The sequence below is a fragment of the Haliaeetus albicilla genome, chromosome 25, assembly GCF_947461875.1.
Source record: "Haliaeetus albicilla chromosome 25, bHalAlb1.1, whole genome shotgun sequence".
NCBI lineage: Eukaryota > Metazoa > Chordata > Aves > Accipitriformes > Accipitridae > Haliaeetus > Haliaeetus albicilla.
In genome coordinates, this window is record NC_091507.1 from 18,727,883 (window position 1) to 18,742,684 (window position 14,802).

Consider the following 14,802-nt stretch of genomic DNA (forward strand, 5'->3'; position numbering starts at 1 on the left):
GCAGACGTGCACCTACAAAATTATTGGTATCACCTGGTTCCGAGTAGCTGGGGTAGCAAAATCAAGCAGTGCTAAGTCTTTTTCTTTGGATAATAATACGTATTTACAAACAGGCTCCCTTCTGCCCCCTTGTTTCACAGAATACGGTGCTCAACTTCCCTTTCCTGGATGTTGCACTGTGTTGATCACTGCCCTGCCTCTGCAAATCCTATTTGAAAATCTCATTTGCAGCATAACTGACAACAAAGGCATTACATGGTGTATGCCCTGCATATTCGGCAGACTATTCCTTGCCTTTGTAAGTTATTTCTAACTTCTGATGAAAATACTGTGCGATCAGTTGATGATCTTTTTTATTTATTAATAGTCTGTAAAATTCAGTGTGTCTAATCAAAGAATGGATCCTGTCTTAAAAGTGCAAGGTGGAATGCATTAGATCAGTGGTACAAAAAGCAGATGTTCTTTACTGCAGTAGGCCTTTCTTTGGGTACTCTAGGAAACAGGGACTTTAACAAAAAAATTAAATTGAAGGGGATTCTGAGGTGCAATCACTGCCAGCCACTGCAAGACACAGAAATCCTCCTTTAGATATACATTTTCTCTGTATTTGTTTCCAAACTGTAATTCTGCTCCGTGATTAAAAAAAAATAAGAAAAATGATTTGATATTTCAGTCTCTCAGGGCAGCTTCTGAATAATTACATGCAAAATGATCTATTATATATTTATTGAAAATAGTATTGCAGAGCACAAATGCGCATTTTATTCAGAAAGGTCATTTTTTAAAACATCCATTGTAGCTGCTTTACTAACGTCCAGGGGTTTTTGCCATACACACGGCACAGATTTTTTTGATTATGTAGATTTTTTTTTTTTTTTTCCCCCTATTGCAGTTTCATATGCAAAGCATGCATCAGCCACATCCATGCTATCTCCTAAAGCAGTCATTCTGAAACCCAATCTGGGGACAGTGCAGACTAAATAAAATTTCATTTTGATTTGGCCTCCCGCTGAGAATGGGACTGCTTTGTTTCAGCCGACAGAACCAGCAAGCCAGAAAGGTATGTCCTGTTTTGCATGGCTGATGGTGTGACTTGAGGATCACAATCAGGCCGTTCATGCTCTCAGGGCTCGGCATCTCATCCACATCCCGAACCGTCTTTCTCTTTTCCTTGCCATTTGCTTTCCTTCTGTGCCGCCTGCCGTCTACCTGCAGGGCAAAGCTATGGCAGACCCTCACACTATTGTTTACTTTGGCATATGTTTAATAGCTGCATGGCTGTTTCAGGGTAGGGATTTCTTTTTTTTTTTTTTTTTTCTTTTTTTTTCTTTTTTCTCCCCCCCCCCCCCGCCTTTGTTTTTTTCCCTTCCCTATCCACGTTCACTTTCCTTATTTTCTAGGTGTTGAATACACAAATACTGACTTAACGGAAAATTATGTAAGTACTGCTTGCAATGCTTCAGAGATTTTACTAGGAGATTTGTAATGCAGAATTTTATTGTAAATCTGAGGAAACATTTAACAGCTTTGAAGGACTTCAGTTTTCATAGCCCTTTAGAGCTGTTTAGGCAGAAAAGCAGTCACCCATTATAGTTAGGAGAGAAAAAAAAAAAATAAAAACCACCGTTAGGAAGGGGTCTGGCTGCTTTACCATCTTCATGCTTTATAGTTACAGCTGCAGTGTTTGGCTAGGGGAATATCAGTAAATATTTCGCTCTCTAAATATTAGTATTTTTCTTAAAAACCAGTTTGCATTCCAGGAGAGCCTGTGCAGCAGGCTACTTGCTGCTGCTGCTGCTGCTCCCGCCCCATCTTTCGGAGGAGGTGTTGGCATTCGGGGGAATGACCATTGGTTTAACCTCTGGAGCAGCTTTTGGGCAGGGCAGCGGGGCGCCCGAAAGAGTCCTTACGATGCAAACTCACTCCTCCAAAGTGTATTTCTCTGTCAAAGCTGCGCTATCCCTTGTCTGTGAATATTTGGGGGGAGGGAAAAAAGTTTTTCACGTGAAATAAAATTAGCGTCAAATTTCCCTCCGACAAAGGGCAAATTTTAATTTTGGTTACTATGTATTTTAAGATGGACGATGTCCTGTTTTCTTCGTGAGGTAGAATATAATTATAACTCCAAAGAAAAATTCAATCCTTAACAAAAAAATGAAAAATATGTAGCATATTCTATCGAGCACTGACATGATATGGGAATTTATGTCTTCGAGATGATTTACAAACACAAAATTATTATTGTATGCAACATGCCTTTGTGGCAGGTGATATTGGTAACAGCAGGTCGTTCAGCAAAGTCCTATGGAACATATATGGTCAATTATTACACTCTCTGCTCAGTTTAGCAAGTTTTATTCCCAGCTTTTGTATGTTACTCCAACTCCACAACTTTCATCTTATAACCAGATTCATATTTCACTTTCTGACTTTCTGAGGCAGCCAGGGGTGCAGGCCCTTGGCATAACCATGTGGATCTTCATGTGGCAGAGTTGTGTGACTTGAAAATTCACTTTCTTCCCATCTTCCTTAATTTAAAAAAAAAAAAAAAAAGTGGGTTGGGGGGCGAAGGCTTATCCAACAAAAGTTTGGAGAAAAAGATTGGAAAAATAAGATGGCTAGCCTCCCAGTAAAGAGGGGTAGGCCAAACTGGAGTTCCCGCTGCATGCGTTAACCTTGGTGAACTCCGACAGGATTTTCTGCACATGGCAGAGGGCAGGATCTAGCCCTGCATGTTCTGTTATTCAGAGATGTTTACAAAGTGGAATGCAGCTTGAGAAGACTTTAAAGAAGCTATCTGTAGTGATGTCACATTTTCTTCAACAAATTTGAGGCTGTAAGGAAACTACAAAGAGACTATATTTATAAGAAACAAGAACTACAGCTTTTTAAATTGATACAGTGGGAAAATGATCAGTTCTGTGTGTTTCTTCCTCAGTATCTCTAATCCTCCTGCTTCACCCCTCAGGTATCATTGGGACGTTTTCCAAGTTACCAACTCTGCATTTTAATCAGTGTTTATAAAAATGGGTTCCAACTTTACATTTACCATCATTTCATTTTAACGGTTAAACACAAGTTTTAAGAGAAACTAAACTCTAGGTATTGTGCAACAGTCTATCCTAGGTCCTTTATGTCAGAACTCACAGTCCTGGCAGGCTTTTTGTTGCACAAAGAGTATTTTATATTATATCAATAGCTGCATTTTAAAAAAAATTAAATAAGGGGGTACACGTGGATCACTTGGAAATAGACAACATTTTTATCTAAAATACTCAAGGAAATTAATAGAAGTATAGTTTCTTTATTTCCAGGGATGAAGTATTTTTTAAAAGAGTGATGTTCATTGCGGTAAAGGAAAATAATCTTAGCTCCAGAATGTGCTTACTGTTCTGGATACTTTTTTTATTAATTACATAACTGTTGTATTAACCAGGAATTAATGCAAACTTTATTCTGGTGCTCTTAGGAGATCAGAGTTCCTTTTTTTAGGTTGGTTTATTAGAACCATATCTTGTGGTCATATTCTGGATCAGTAAGAGAAGTGAGTGGGGTTTGGAAGTTAGTTTTGCATTTATCACTCCCACAGAAAGAAAACTAAAAATATTAGCCTGAAGTCCAGAAACAAAGACCTCTTTCTTAGGTAGTCTTATAAGGCTGCCCTCAGTGGACTTAGCAGTGTTCCTCCTTATTTATATTTGTGTGCTTAAGAAAGGAATCAGACCCAAAATCCCAAATCAGCTACCTCTAGCACACTATAATTGGAAAAAAAAACCAAGATACTTGAGCATGTAACATATTTACCTATGCGTTTATTTTTTAATGCAAAGGATATCGTAATTCCCAGTTGTCTGACTTTTCTCTCACTTTTTGTGCTTTAACTGAATGAGGTGACATGACTGACATAAGTCATATCCATGCCCAGAATCCTATGGAGAAAACAGATCATCTCAAACACAGAATATATGGCAAATCGGAAACTGGACGAATGCACTCAGGAGACAAGTGCCTACTTGTAATTATATATATGCATACTTGTATGTAAATTAGCTACATGATGCTAGTAGATATATGTATGCATGTATAAGTGTGTATGTACAGGTACATATGTATATACAGCGAGAGATATACATAGGACACCATGTCACCAGGGTCCCTGGGTCCCACCGATGACACATGGGCAGATACTGTTACTGGGACCATATAGAAGACGAGAACCTGCACGATCCGTGCATTTGTTGATCTCCAGCCCATCAGAAATTCTCAGCAACTCCGCAACTGATTGTCTTAGGAAATTCTCCCTGAACAAATTCATGGTTGTCTGATGTTAGTATCTGCCTAAAAACTTGCTGAGGTCAATAGGATCCCAGACATGAAGATTCAACTGCAGGATCAGGGCTGAAAGATTTGGCAGTAGCCCCTTGGGCAAGCCAGGACAGACTAATCAACAAACCTTTGGAAATAGGTGGCAGAAATCTTTCATAATACTGGATCTACCAGCAGAATTAATGGACAACTCATTCTCATTCAACTCAAACTCCTCATGCTGATGTTCTTACTTTATACACCTGATTTGACCAAGGCCAATAAAAAAGGTCCGAGAAGCTGGTAGGAGATACTATAAAATTACATATCAAAGGGCAATTGACTAGGAGCAGATACTATAAAATTATATATCAAAGAAAGCAGTAATATCCTGTCAGCAAGTATGAGCGTAGGAACCCATTGTGTTCACAGTCCAAAAGGGGTGAGGAGTAGAATTACTTTAGTTTGGGATATTTTTACCCAATCTCCTTAGAAATAAAAAAACAAAAATCAAAGTTAGGTTTTTATTTAAAATAGAAAAGGTAAAGTTAATCATAGGCTTAATGTTCAAGTTCACTGGAGCAACAGTATGCTATAAAAATGCATGCCGTCACTTAACCCTTCAATTGATAATGTTTCAGGCTTTCAGAATGTTGCCTTTCTTGCCCACTAAAATAAAGCCGGGGCTTTCTCAGCTTTAAGGAGGTATTCTCCACTATAAGGAGGTATTCTTCCTACAATTCTTGTTTGAAATGAAAATCTAATAAAACAATCTAAGTAGCTGATCAAATGCCTAAGTGTAAACAGAAAACCAGCTTTGGACCAAAGCTAAAGAAGCAGAGCTAACAAGCAGGCATTAACTTTGTTTAGGAGTAGAGAGGAGAACCAAAGAGCTTAGCCCAGCACCTACTTGGAAATCTAATATTTTCTGAGTGGGGAGAGGAGAAGGAAGTTTGGAACCTGTAAAAAAAAAAAAAAAAAAAACCACGTGACAAGAAAATCATGTTATTTGTAACATATACACACCAAGTGGAAAATCCACCATTGGGATGACTTTATCAGAACAAAGCTACACCCGGGGAGACTGCTTCTAAGAAGTACAGTCAGAGAGATGTTCAAAGAACAGAAGTTTGGAGTCTTGGTAATCCGAGTCTTGAAAGATTTTCTCAAAACAAAATGCGTGTTGACCTCCCACGTATCAGAGCATATAAATGTGTTAAGATTTTATTGATTATATTGAAAAAATAGACAATGTGTATTAGTTAACTATTTATCGGTCTTCTCAAAGGTTGAAAAAGATTTTTGTCTACAAAATATGGGCTGGATGGAAGAAATTACTAATGAATATCTAATGAATATTATATAGCACAGAAAAGGACTGCAGATTAATAAAAGCATCCTCTCCTTCATTAAGTGTTCTTTACCCTATGGGGGTGGAGAAGGTTAGGTTATAGCAGCATTATGTCCTCACAATAAAAACACATTAAGTCTCCTAGCATCTACTGCAATTGGTTATTCATTACATATAATTTTCTTTATTTTTGAAACCCTTTCCCTCAACCAGCTGTCTGACAAAGGCAAGCATGAAACATTCTGAAAATAAACTTTTGGAATCATTTGCATTCAATGGGAAAATTCCACTAATAAAATAGTATTCATTAAATTTTTCTAGCGATGGACAAATCTCAGACGATTCAGAGGACTGTTTCAGACAAGTATAACTATATCAATGTTTGTCTACAGTGTTTTGAAAAACTGTCTCTATTGTCATTGTATCCAGGAACCTCTAAATAATCACAATTTTTTGTTGTTCTTTAATGATGTCTAGCTTTACTTCTGCCCCCTCCTGAGGTTCCTTTCCTTTACCAAGCAGAGCAATGTCTCCTCATGGGTGACAGGCTACATTTCAGAGGAAAACCATTCATTCTCCAATCCTTGTTTCTTTCAGGAGTAACCTACAAAATCTTGATGCAGAGAACAGCCACAGGAGGCACTAGGAAACATTTTCTTCCATAGGTTTTTTTTGTGTTTGTTTTGTTTTGTTCTCTCTCTCCCCTCTGAATTAAAATTATCCTAGATACATGTATTGCTTTTTGCTGTGGAGGTAATAAAAGGAGATTCCTACACCTTAATGGGAACAAGAGAGGTTGTGCTGTGGGAAGATTTATGGTAACCTCTTAATCTCTTCTTATTTTCACATGGGAAATCCAAAGTAAATCAAAGTAGGTAACTTTAAAACGGTAAGAAAAAAAAGGAAAAAAAAAATAAAGGAAATGGCTAAATAAGATCTACCAGCACTTCAATTCTGTTGGTCATACTGTAAATGATAAACAGATTTTCATCTAATGGAACTGAAAACTTGGAGCTACTTTTTAGTAGTTTGGTGGGGAGAAGGGAGAAGAGGATCTAAATTTTGTGATTCTTCTCCCTCTCTCTTTTTTTTTTTTCTTTTAAGAGATTCATTTAAGATCCCAATTTGCGCTTTAGGGAGGTAAGATGAAAAGACTAAAAGCTGCCTTAGCAGGATCAGCTAAAAGAGCAAAATAGATCTGGGTGTTAGCAGGTTAACAATGATAACTCACCTTAAGGTCCCTAAAAATAGAAGTGAAAGGAGCACATCAGTACGGAAGAGCAAGGGGGCCAGAACAAAATTCTGAAGATCCCCGTAATTAACTGGCAGAGGGTCAGATGAACACTTATTAAAATGCAACAAAGCACAACGGGGTGTCGCAAAGACGGAGTTTCAATCTTAGCCATGAATTTCTTGGGTTTTGTCATTTCCAGCCAGGCCTGCCATGTTATTAAAATAAGTACTTTTCTCTACATATTACCTTTGAGAATTTTGGGGGAACATTTATGTTAAAGGGTTAAAAGGGCAGTTTATAGACAATTCCGGGGACAGGACTCCTTAGAAAGTATAGGAAGAATGACATTATGGTGATATTTTAAGATGTATTTGTATCCGATATTTGAATGCTGTGAGATAAATGCATCAATTTACCTTCCAGTTTCAAAGGCAATAGTAAGTCTTCATTAAGAAATAGTGTTCTCCCAGTGCAATATCCCTACCTTACCCTAATGCTGCTAAATACTATATATTGTCAACCCCTCTTTTTACAGCATCAATACAATACTCTTAAGCTGCCTTTGTCAGATAATTTTGATGAGGATCAATATTTCACTTCACAATTTACCCACACCAACTCTCACCCCACCTTAATCCAAAACCAAATGTCCAGGCAGCAGATGTAGATGAACTATCTTGAGAAAAGGATTTTAAAGCTTTCTTGGCCACAAATATTGCTTGCTAGCACAAAGAGAAGTCTGTGTTTTAAACCATAGACTCCATCTAATTCCACCTGATTTTAACACCATTCTAATTTGGCTGATGTGTTTTGTTTTCACGTGAAAACATGCTGTCGGAATTGGTTGATTGAAGATAACTGAAAAGTAGAGAGAGCTGTGGGGACCTCTGAGACGTGGGGGATCTGGAGGGGTCAGGACAAAGGTAGGGCAGGAGGAGGATGAATGCTTCCTCAGCTCCCATAGCAGATGCAAAACTGTACCCCATTTCCTAACACTCAGATGTGTTGTATGCTATATGTTTAATATATTGTTTATTGAAGGTTTTTGGAATGGAATATAACCCAGACTACATCGTTACATCAGGATTTACAGATGTTTTCTCGTATCATAATATGTTGGCAAAACAGGAGAACATCATGAATAGCTGATCTGGCTGAAGTCCTCAAATTCATTGTTTTACGGCAGTGTAAGTTTGTTAGTGTATTTAAGTCCAGCAATTTTTTTTTTTTCCCCAGGTGTATTTTGAAGTGCAGTAATGTTTAGCTGCTCATATGTAGGAGGGGGTTTTTAGTTTCTTTTTTTTTCTTTAGTAAGTAAGATTATGGCATCTTGGATTTTGTAATTCCTTCTTAAATTATTTTAAGTTTTCTTTGCATATGTGCATACCCACACACACATATTTACCACTTGGAGGACAAGTTGGATAAAGCAGAAGTGTAATATCACGCCTCCCCTCTCCCAAATGAAGGACTGGCCATCAGTGGGTACCCAAAGCTGGAACACGAAGAACAAAATGCTCTATAGGCAACTGTCGATAATCTGGCCTCAAATCCTCATTGCTGGGTGATTCCTAGTTCTCTTGCAGTCGTGGCTCAAGTTAGCAGCAGCGTTGTGGTGCACTGACAAACAGGACCTCGGTCTTGCAAAATCCTGCCTACCCAATTTGTTATGCTTAAAGGCATTCAAGTCAACCCTGTCCCCAAATGGGTAACCACAGCCCGTGATGAATGCAGTGTGGGGTTTTCTAGTGGGAAAAGTAGGGGCTGTAGGTTGTTTAAAACTGACTGGGTTTTGCTTCAGTGAAGGAGGAAGCGAACTACGAGAACAGAAAAAAATGAAAGAAACAGTCATGAGAAGGGTCCCAAGACAAAGCAGAGACCAAAGCCCTTGGGACACAGAATTGATTGTGTGGGTAAAAAATGAAAGTTGGTGAAGGGAAACTTTTTGCTCCAGTTTCTCCTATGATCAAGGGGCCAGAACTTTGTGCAGTCTTTCCAACAGGGCTGTACCAAAGGTTATACTGCATTTTTGCCAGCCACTGCCCAAAGGCTGCAGTTCTACAGGACCAGGAGTATTTGAGGATCCACTTGAACCAGAGGTGTAAAAAATATGAACACCTGTCTGAATTTCACTTCTTCTCTATATTAATCCTGCCTTCCTGTTCAAAATAGAAATCTTCTCCTCATCCTTCTCCTTCTGCCTGTGGGTCCTTCTCATCTTTGTTGTCATCTAAGAAGGGTGCAATAAGAAGCAAGATGAAGGAGGCAAGTCCTTGTTGTGGTTCTGCTAAGAGCACAGGTTACAGCACGGGGCCCATCAAACTAACAGTCAGTACTTCATGTGGAAGGACTGGCTCTCACATCAGTTTGCTCTCTGAGTTTCCAAAAGCACATCAGAAAGCAAGATGTTCTTAACATGGAGTGGTTCATGAATTTAGTATCGCAATAAATGCACCTTCCCGAGTCAAGATCCTGGAAAGTCTGTTGGTTTTGTGTGCAACACCATTGCAGGGCAATCTTATCTCTGTAAGAACAGTGACCTTGCTTCCCTGAGTAGGGGTGCGGTTTTCCTCCATTATTTTCACCCCCCCCCCCAACTCTCTGGTTGTATTCAACCTTCAAGTGTGACAACAAGAACATCCCTTATGCTGCTTCTTTCATCAAATCACTCATTCTTTCCTTATCCTCTGTGGGTCCTCACCAGTGTTTCACATCTAGATATATTTATACATGTTGGTTTTCACTGATCCTACCCTACTTTTTTGCCCAGGTTTTTTCCATGGTGCCCAAAGCCGTCTTTCATAGTCATGCTCTGTGGAAAGCCATTATGCATATAAAAAATTCAAATCCAGTGCTACCATAGGCCCTTAAAAAGACTGATATAACCTGTTTTTTCTGTTCTAAGCAGGACTCATGGTCACTAATAATTTGCTCAGTATTTCCAGGCATTCATGATTCAATTAGAGCAATGAACTATCATCCAGAAATCCTGGATAAACAGCCACTGTCTATGCACAGGCTGCCTGTACGCTACACAAACTGTAGATCCAGTGATCCTAGACCCACCCGTCACACCATAGATGGACCTCATACACTCAAAGCCGTGGTAGTCTGACTTCTCTGATCTCTCAGGCAAACCGCAGTTTTCCTGTGAGGAGCAGGTAAATCTTAGTTGAAACTGTTCCTCTAGCTGAAGTTTATTCATTGCAAGAGAGAAACTAAAACACGAGCCATGCCATGTGGCGGGTGCTGGGCACTGAAGCTAAGTGGAAGTCCTGGCTAAGTCTTCCATAAGCCACACTTTCCCTGCAAAGTTCCTTTCTCTTGGCCCTTTTCCAGCCCTGTAGTCTCTGCTTCACCCTGCAGAAGAACTCAAAGCACTGGTTGCCTTTCAGGCCAGAAAGTGGACCTCAGTGTGGACTCTCTCTCAATAACTGGTCTGTCATAGCACCTTTCCATCGTTTTCATGGTCTTAGTGTTGCCATGACATTATTGACATCCAGAGTCCTTACAACCCCTGAAAACCACCTACTTGTCCAGCCTCAGATGGGACACTTTTCTGTACAGAAAAGTACAACAGAACCACGTCCTCTGAGGATTCGTGCTCCTTCCCGTCCTCCTGGAGCACGAGTTCACCAGCATCCCGATCCTTCTACCATCTGTTCAGTCTGCAGAAAGCTACTTCCCAGCAGCTGCTCATAAGTGGAAGGAGAACAATCCTGGGAAGGTCATCCCGCAGGCTTGGCTGCAACACAGAAGGAAATTTCCAGGGAGAATTCATTTCCTGGTCCTCTTCCTGTCAGAACAGGATTCCTTCAGCAATAGGTTATCGGCTTCCCACACTGAAATGAAGGTGAATATTTTTGGAAGATCCATTAAGCTTGCTTTTCATTAATAGCTTCCACACACTTAGTGGCTAGTCCCTGTAGCTCTCACACAAACAAACCTCTTCTCAGTGTTTGGAAAAATTAGTAAAACTTAGAATCACAGGAAATAGGGGTCTCTTCATCAGTTAGTCTATGTAAATGGCAGGACCTTGAACGTGCCTGAAAGATATCTGCATGACTTGTTCTTGAAATCTCCCAACGGTGGAGATCCCACAGTCTCCCCAGGTGAGGTAAGTGTTCTTCTCCAGTGCTTAACTTTTCTTACAATTAGAATTTTTTTCTTAATGTCTAACCCAAATCCCTCTTGCTGTGATTCAAGACTATTACTGCTTGTCCTATCCACATTGGGCTTGTCATACAGATTATTCTCTTTCTCTTACATATCTCTCAGCTGCTACCATTTCTCTCTCAGTCTTCCTTACTTTTAGATGGAATAACCACAATTCCTTCACCCTTCATTCATACACCTTATTTTCTAATCATTCTCATTCTCTTCTGACCTCTGCTCTCCAAATTGTCCACATCCGTTTTTAAGTTCAGTTGTCAAAAAGTGGACACAGTACATCACTGGAAGCATCACTGGCACCAAGCAGAACTCAGATCATGTGTTTGTTCTTTCTTCCCTAAGAAAAGGGTGTTTTATTGGGTTTAATCCAGAGTGCATCTGCTCTTCTGGCTGTAAAGGGTTGCTACATAATAGCAGTTAGATTTTTAGTACACTGTTTAGGCAGCTAAGGAATGACTTTTTAGCATTTCTAGCATTTTAAATGCTCTCCAAGCATTTCTTGCGGAATTTTGTCATCATTAGCATTTGCAGTACAATTGTAAGGCAGAGAAATATTATTGTCGCCATTTTTCCAATGAAGAGGCTGCTGGACTGCAAAATGTGCTTTGCAAAGGCACATTTTGTCTTGTGCCTTGTGAGGAGAAAAAGCATTGCTGGATTCTTCTGAACAGGACTCTGCAGTGTATTTGAAATCTCCTTCCACAAAACATGATTATTCAATGAGTGTGTTCATAGTGCAGGTTTCCAAGCCAAGCCTCTCTTCTTGAGGGCTCTCAAAGGTGCTTAACTGTAAGCTCATATGATTAATATTTTGTTCATTTCTGCATTTTCCATTTAAGTACCTAAGTTTTGGTCTTTCGTGTGCTCCAGAGCACTTTGCCAAATTCTTTTATCCCTCTTGGGACAGTTGGTCAAGGAGAAAGGCAGGATGGCAGCTGGAGAAGATAGGACCAGAAAAGAACCTGAAGGAGGGTCTTCAAGTGACAGAAAAGACTGTTTCGCTGAGCAGAGATGAGACAGGAGCATTCATCTGTAGACCCTGCCCCTAACCAGAACATGGAATTTTTTCAAGTTTTCTTAATTTACAGTGTTCCTCTAATGTCAGCAAACACCTGAAACCCACCTAAAAATGTGTCTTACTTCCCCCTTGTGGCTGATCCACCAGAAAAGATGACAATCTGCTATTGCTACTAGGTTCTCAATATCTCAAGTGACAGAGGTCTTCATTGTGCAGCAGAGGTTTCCAGCCTCTAAAGGACACGTGTATAAATCAGAATGGTTCTGCCTAACCTCATTCATGCCATGCGTATTTTCTTTTTTTGATCTTAACTTAGCCCTCTTGTTTCTATGCATTATATGCATAGATATGCATTAGAAAATGTGATGTGACATCAATTTCCAGCACTGCTAAGGTTTTTGCACATGATGCAATCTGGTGCTCCAGTGGCCTGTTCTCATGTGACATAAATTGAAATCACAGTGGGTCATAATGCAGCACAACAGGTGCACCAAAATGTTTTAAATGGTTTCTATTCTTTTTTTTTTTAAATCAAGTCAGAATCAAGAACAATGGCAGCCATTAAATCAGTTCTGCAAATCTTTGCAGGCAGAGCAGCTGGAAAGAGGGGATCAGGGAGAGGACGGGTTTTGCTATTTGCAAGGGGGATGCAAATGCAGTTGTGCAGTGTAAACCACATATTATATTTTTTGTCTTTCATGTGTTGTGATAAAAGTAGTTTTCTTACCAGTATAACATGTTTCATTAATACAATGTTTAAATAATTAAATACAGCAACTCTGGAGGCGATGGCTAAGATAAAAGTTTGTAGGCAATCCATTATTGTGATCAGACAGTACTTCTTAAACCCATGGAGATGCAATTTAGTAATTTAACTTCTGAAGTCAGTTGTTTAATAAACTATTACATTTTAATATAGTTTTGTTCTTGTCAAAGGGAATGATTCATTTCCCCTCTGTCAATTGTTCCAGCTGAAGTTATTAGTGGTTCCAGGGTTGAGGGGGTGCTGGGTTCCTGTTTGAATATCACTGCCGTGCTGTTCCCACTCTCTAGATGTTGCCACTGTAACGTTATGCATGTGATCTTTACTGGTTATAATTATTTTGTAGGGATAGTAACTGCCAGCATTTGAGTCTTCAGTATTGATATATTTCATTAGGTTTAATTCTGTTGGCAGAGAGTAAGGTACTGGTTAAGGGGGTTTTATAATTAGTTGTAGCAGGATTTGATGAATATTAGTATACTCTAATAATGGATGTCCCAGAAAGAAACCTGGCAAAAGCATTAAATAGAGGGAATATAATAGCAGACAAACTAAACATTACCTCTGCTACTATTTGAGTTTGTCATAGTTTTAAACAGATTTGCTTGCTGAAGTTTCACTATGATCTTCTCGTTCATTTTTCTTTATTAAAAGAAGCTTTTATAAGAAACGTGTTCTTAAAAAAACCCAAAAGCCTGTATTTCTCTCTGTTTGTCTTTCCCCTCCTATGAAGATATTAGTTATGTAATGGTGCAGTGTAGGTTTAATACTGTCTGTTCGGCTCCTTCTTTCGCAAGTTGCTGCTGGCTGATAAAATACTGTTCAAGACAGGCTTGGTAATCAGTTAAATCATTTTCCATATGCCCACGCGTTACTGCTAGCAGTCGAGGGTGGTGGACATTTCCATGCTACTTCTGCACAGAAATGCCAAGGGAGCAGAGAGCGGGACGGCAGCACCCGCTGTGCCTGGAGCTGGTCCTGCTGCGGACGGCTGTCTCCGTGCAGTGTGACAGGTCCGAGAAGATTAGGGAGCAAGGGCCTTTCTGCAAGCATTTGCTTATCACTGGCCTTGGTGACACGTGGGATTATTTATGGCCGAGTCCTTTACCGCAGCACTTACGGTTCTGAGATAAAAAGCACGCACCAGAGTCCCCACTGCCTCTCCAGCTGAACAGATGGAAATTGGCATTATTTGAAATTCAAGGAGTTTTTACTGTACACAAGAATAATCCAAATGTGGAACGGGATTTGTTATTAACTGTAAATCCCCTTTCCCCTAAGAAAACCAGAGTAAATGCAGGAAATAAGCTCCCATTTATATACCATAGAGACAATGCTTCATTGTCACTTGTATTTTAAAGTCACAAGTGAAAAGTAAATGGAAAGTGGGAGCAAATATCAAGGTGTTAGTGGCATTGATCCTTCCACAGTGCAGTCAACAAGAATTTTTGTAGCTTACTTGCAACCAATGAGAAAAGGCTTACATATACAGAATATTTGGTGGTTTATTCTTTAAAGCGTGTGTTATTCTGCATCCAAATCAAGAAGAGGGAAAATGTCTTCACCTCTTTTTTTACTGTTAGTTCTGCAGATTTCATATTTATTTACTCTTTACACTGCAGTATTTTAAGAAACTTTCAAATATTTCTTTAAACACATAGAAAAGAACCTGTGTTAAAATAATTCCAAGTATCCATTTCCAGAATGCCTGAAGCTTATTGTTACTAGGTACTTGTGAGACACGTAAGATTTAATAAAAAAGAGCTGCAGACTGAATTTCCTTATACATGCTATAGAAATTTTGCTCAGTCCAGCCTAACTCCATCTTCGTCAAGTTTCCTCTCAGAAAGGACCATTCCCCAAAAGATTATTATTCTCCCACAGTTGTGTGCAAACCCTCAGGAAAATACTAACTTTCCTTCCTTGCACTTATTTCTTCTCTTTAAATTATATTTAGG

The 14,802-nt window shown here is 39.4% G+C and overlaps 1 long non-coding RNA gene across 2 annotated transcripts in view; it reads left to right on the forward strand.

The window, feature by feature from the left end:
* Positions 1 to 396: 396 nt before the first annotated feature.
* The window catches only part of LOC138681942 (uncharacterized), a 38,376-nt gene continuing 23,970 nt past the window's right edge, over positions 397 to 14,802 (forward strand). Inside the window, exons 1-2 of one of the 2 annotated variants that reach the window (XR_011322173.1) lie at positions 397 to 1,060; positions 1,401 to 1,438. This is a non-coding gene — a long non-coding RNA (uncharacterized lncRNA). Of the gene's footprint in view, positions 1,439 to 14,802 lie in introns of both variants that reach the window. The other variant, XR_011322172.1, reaches the window with a different exon arrangement.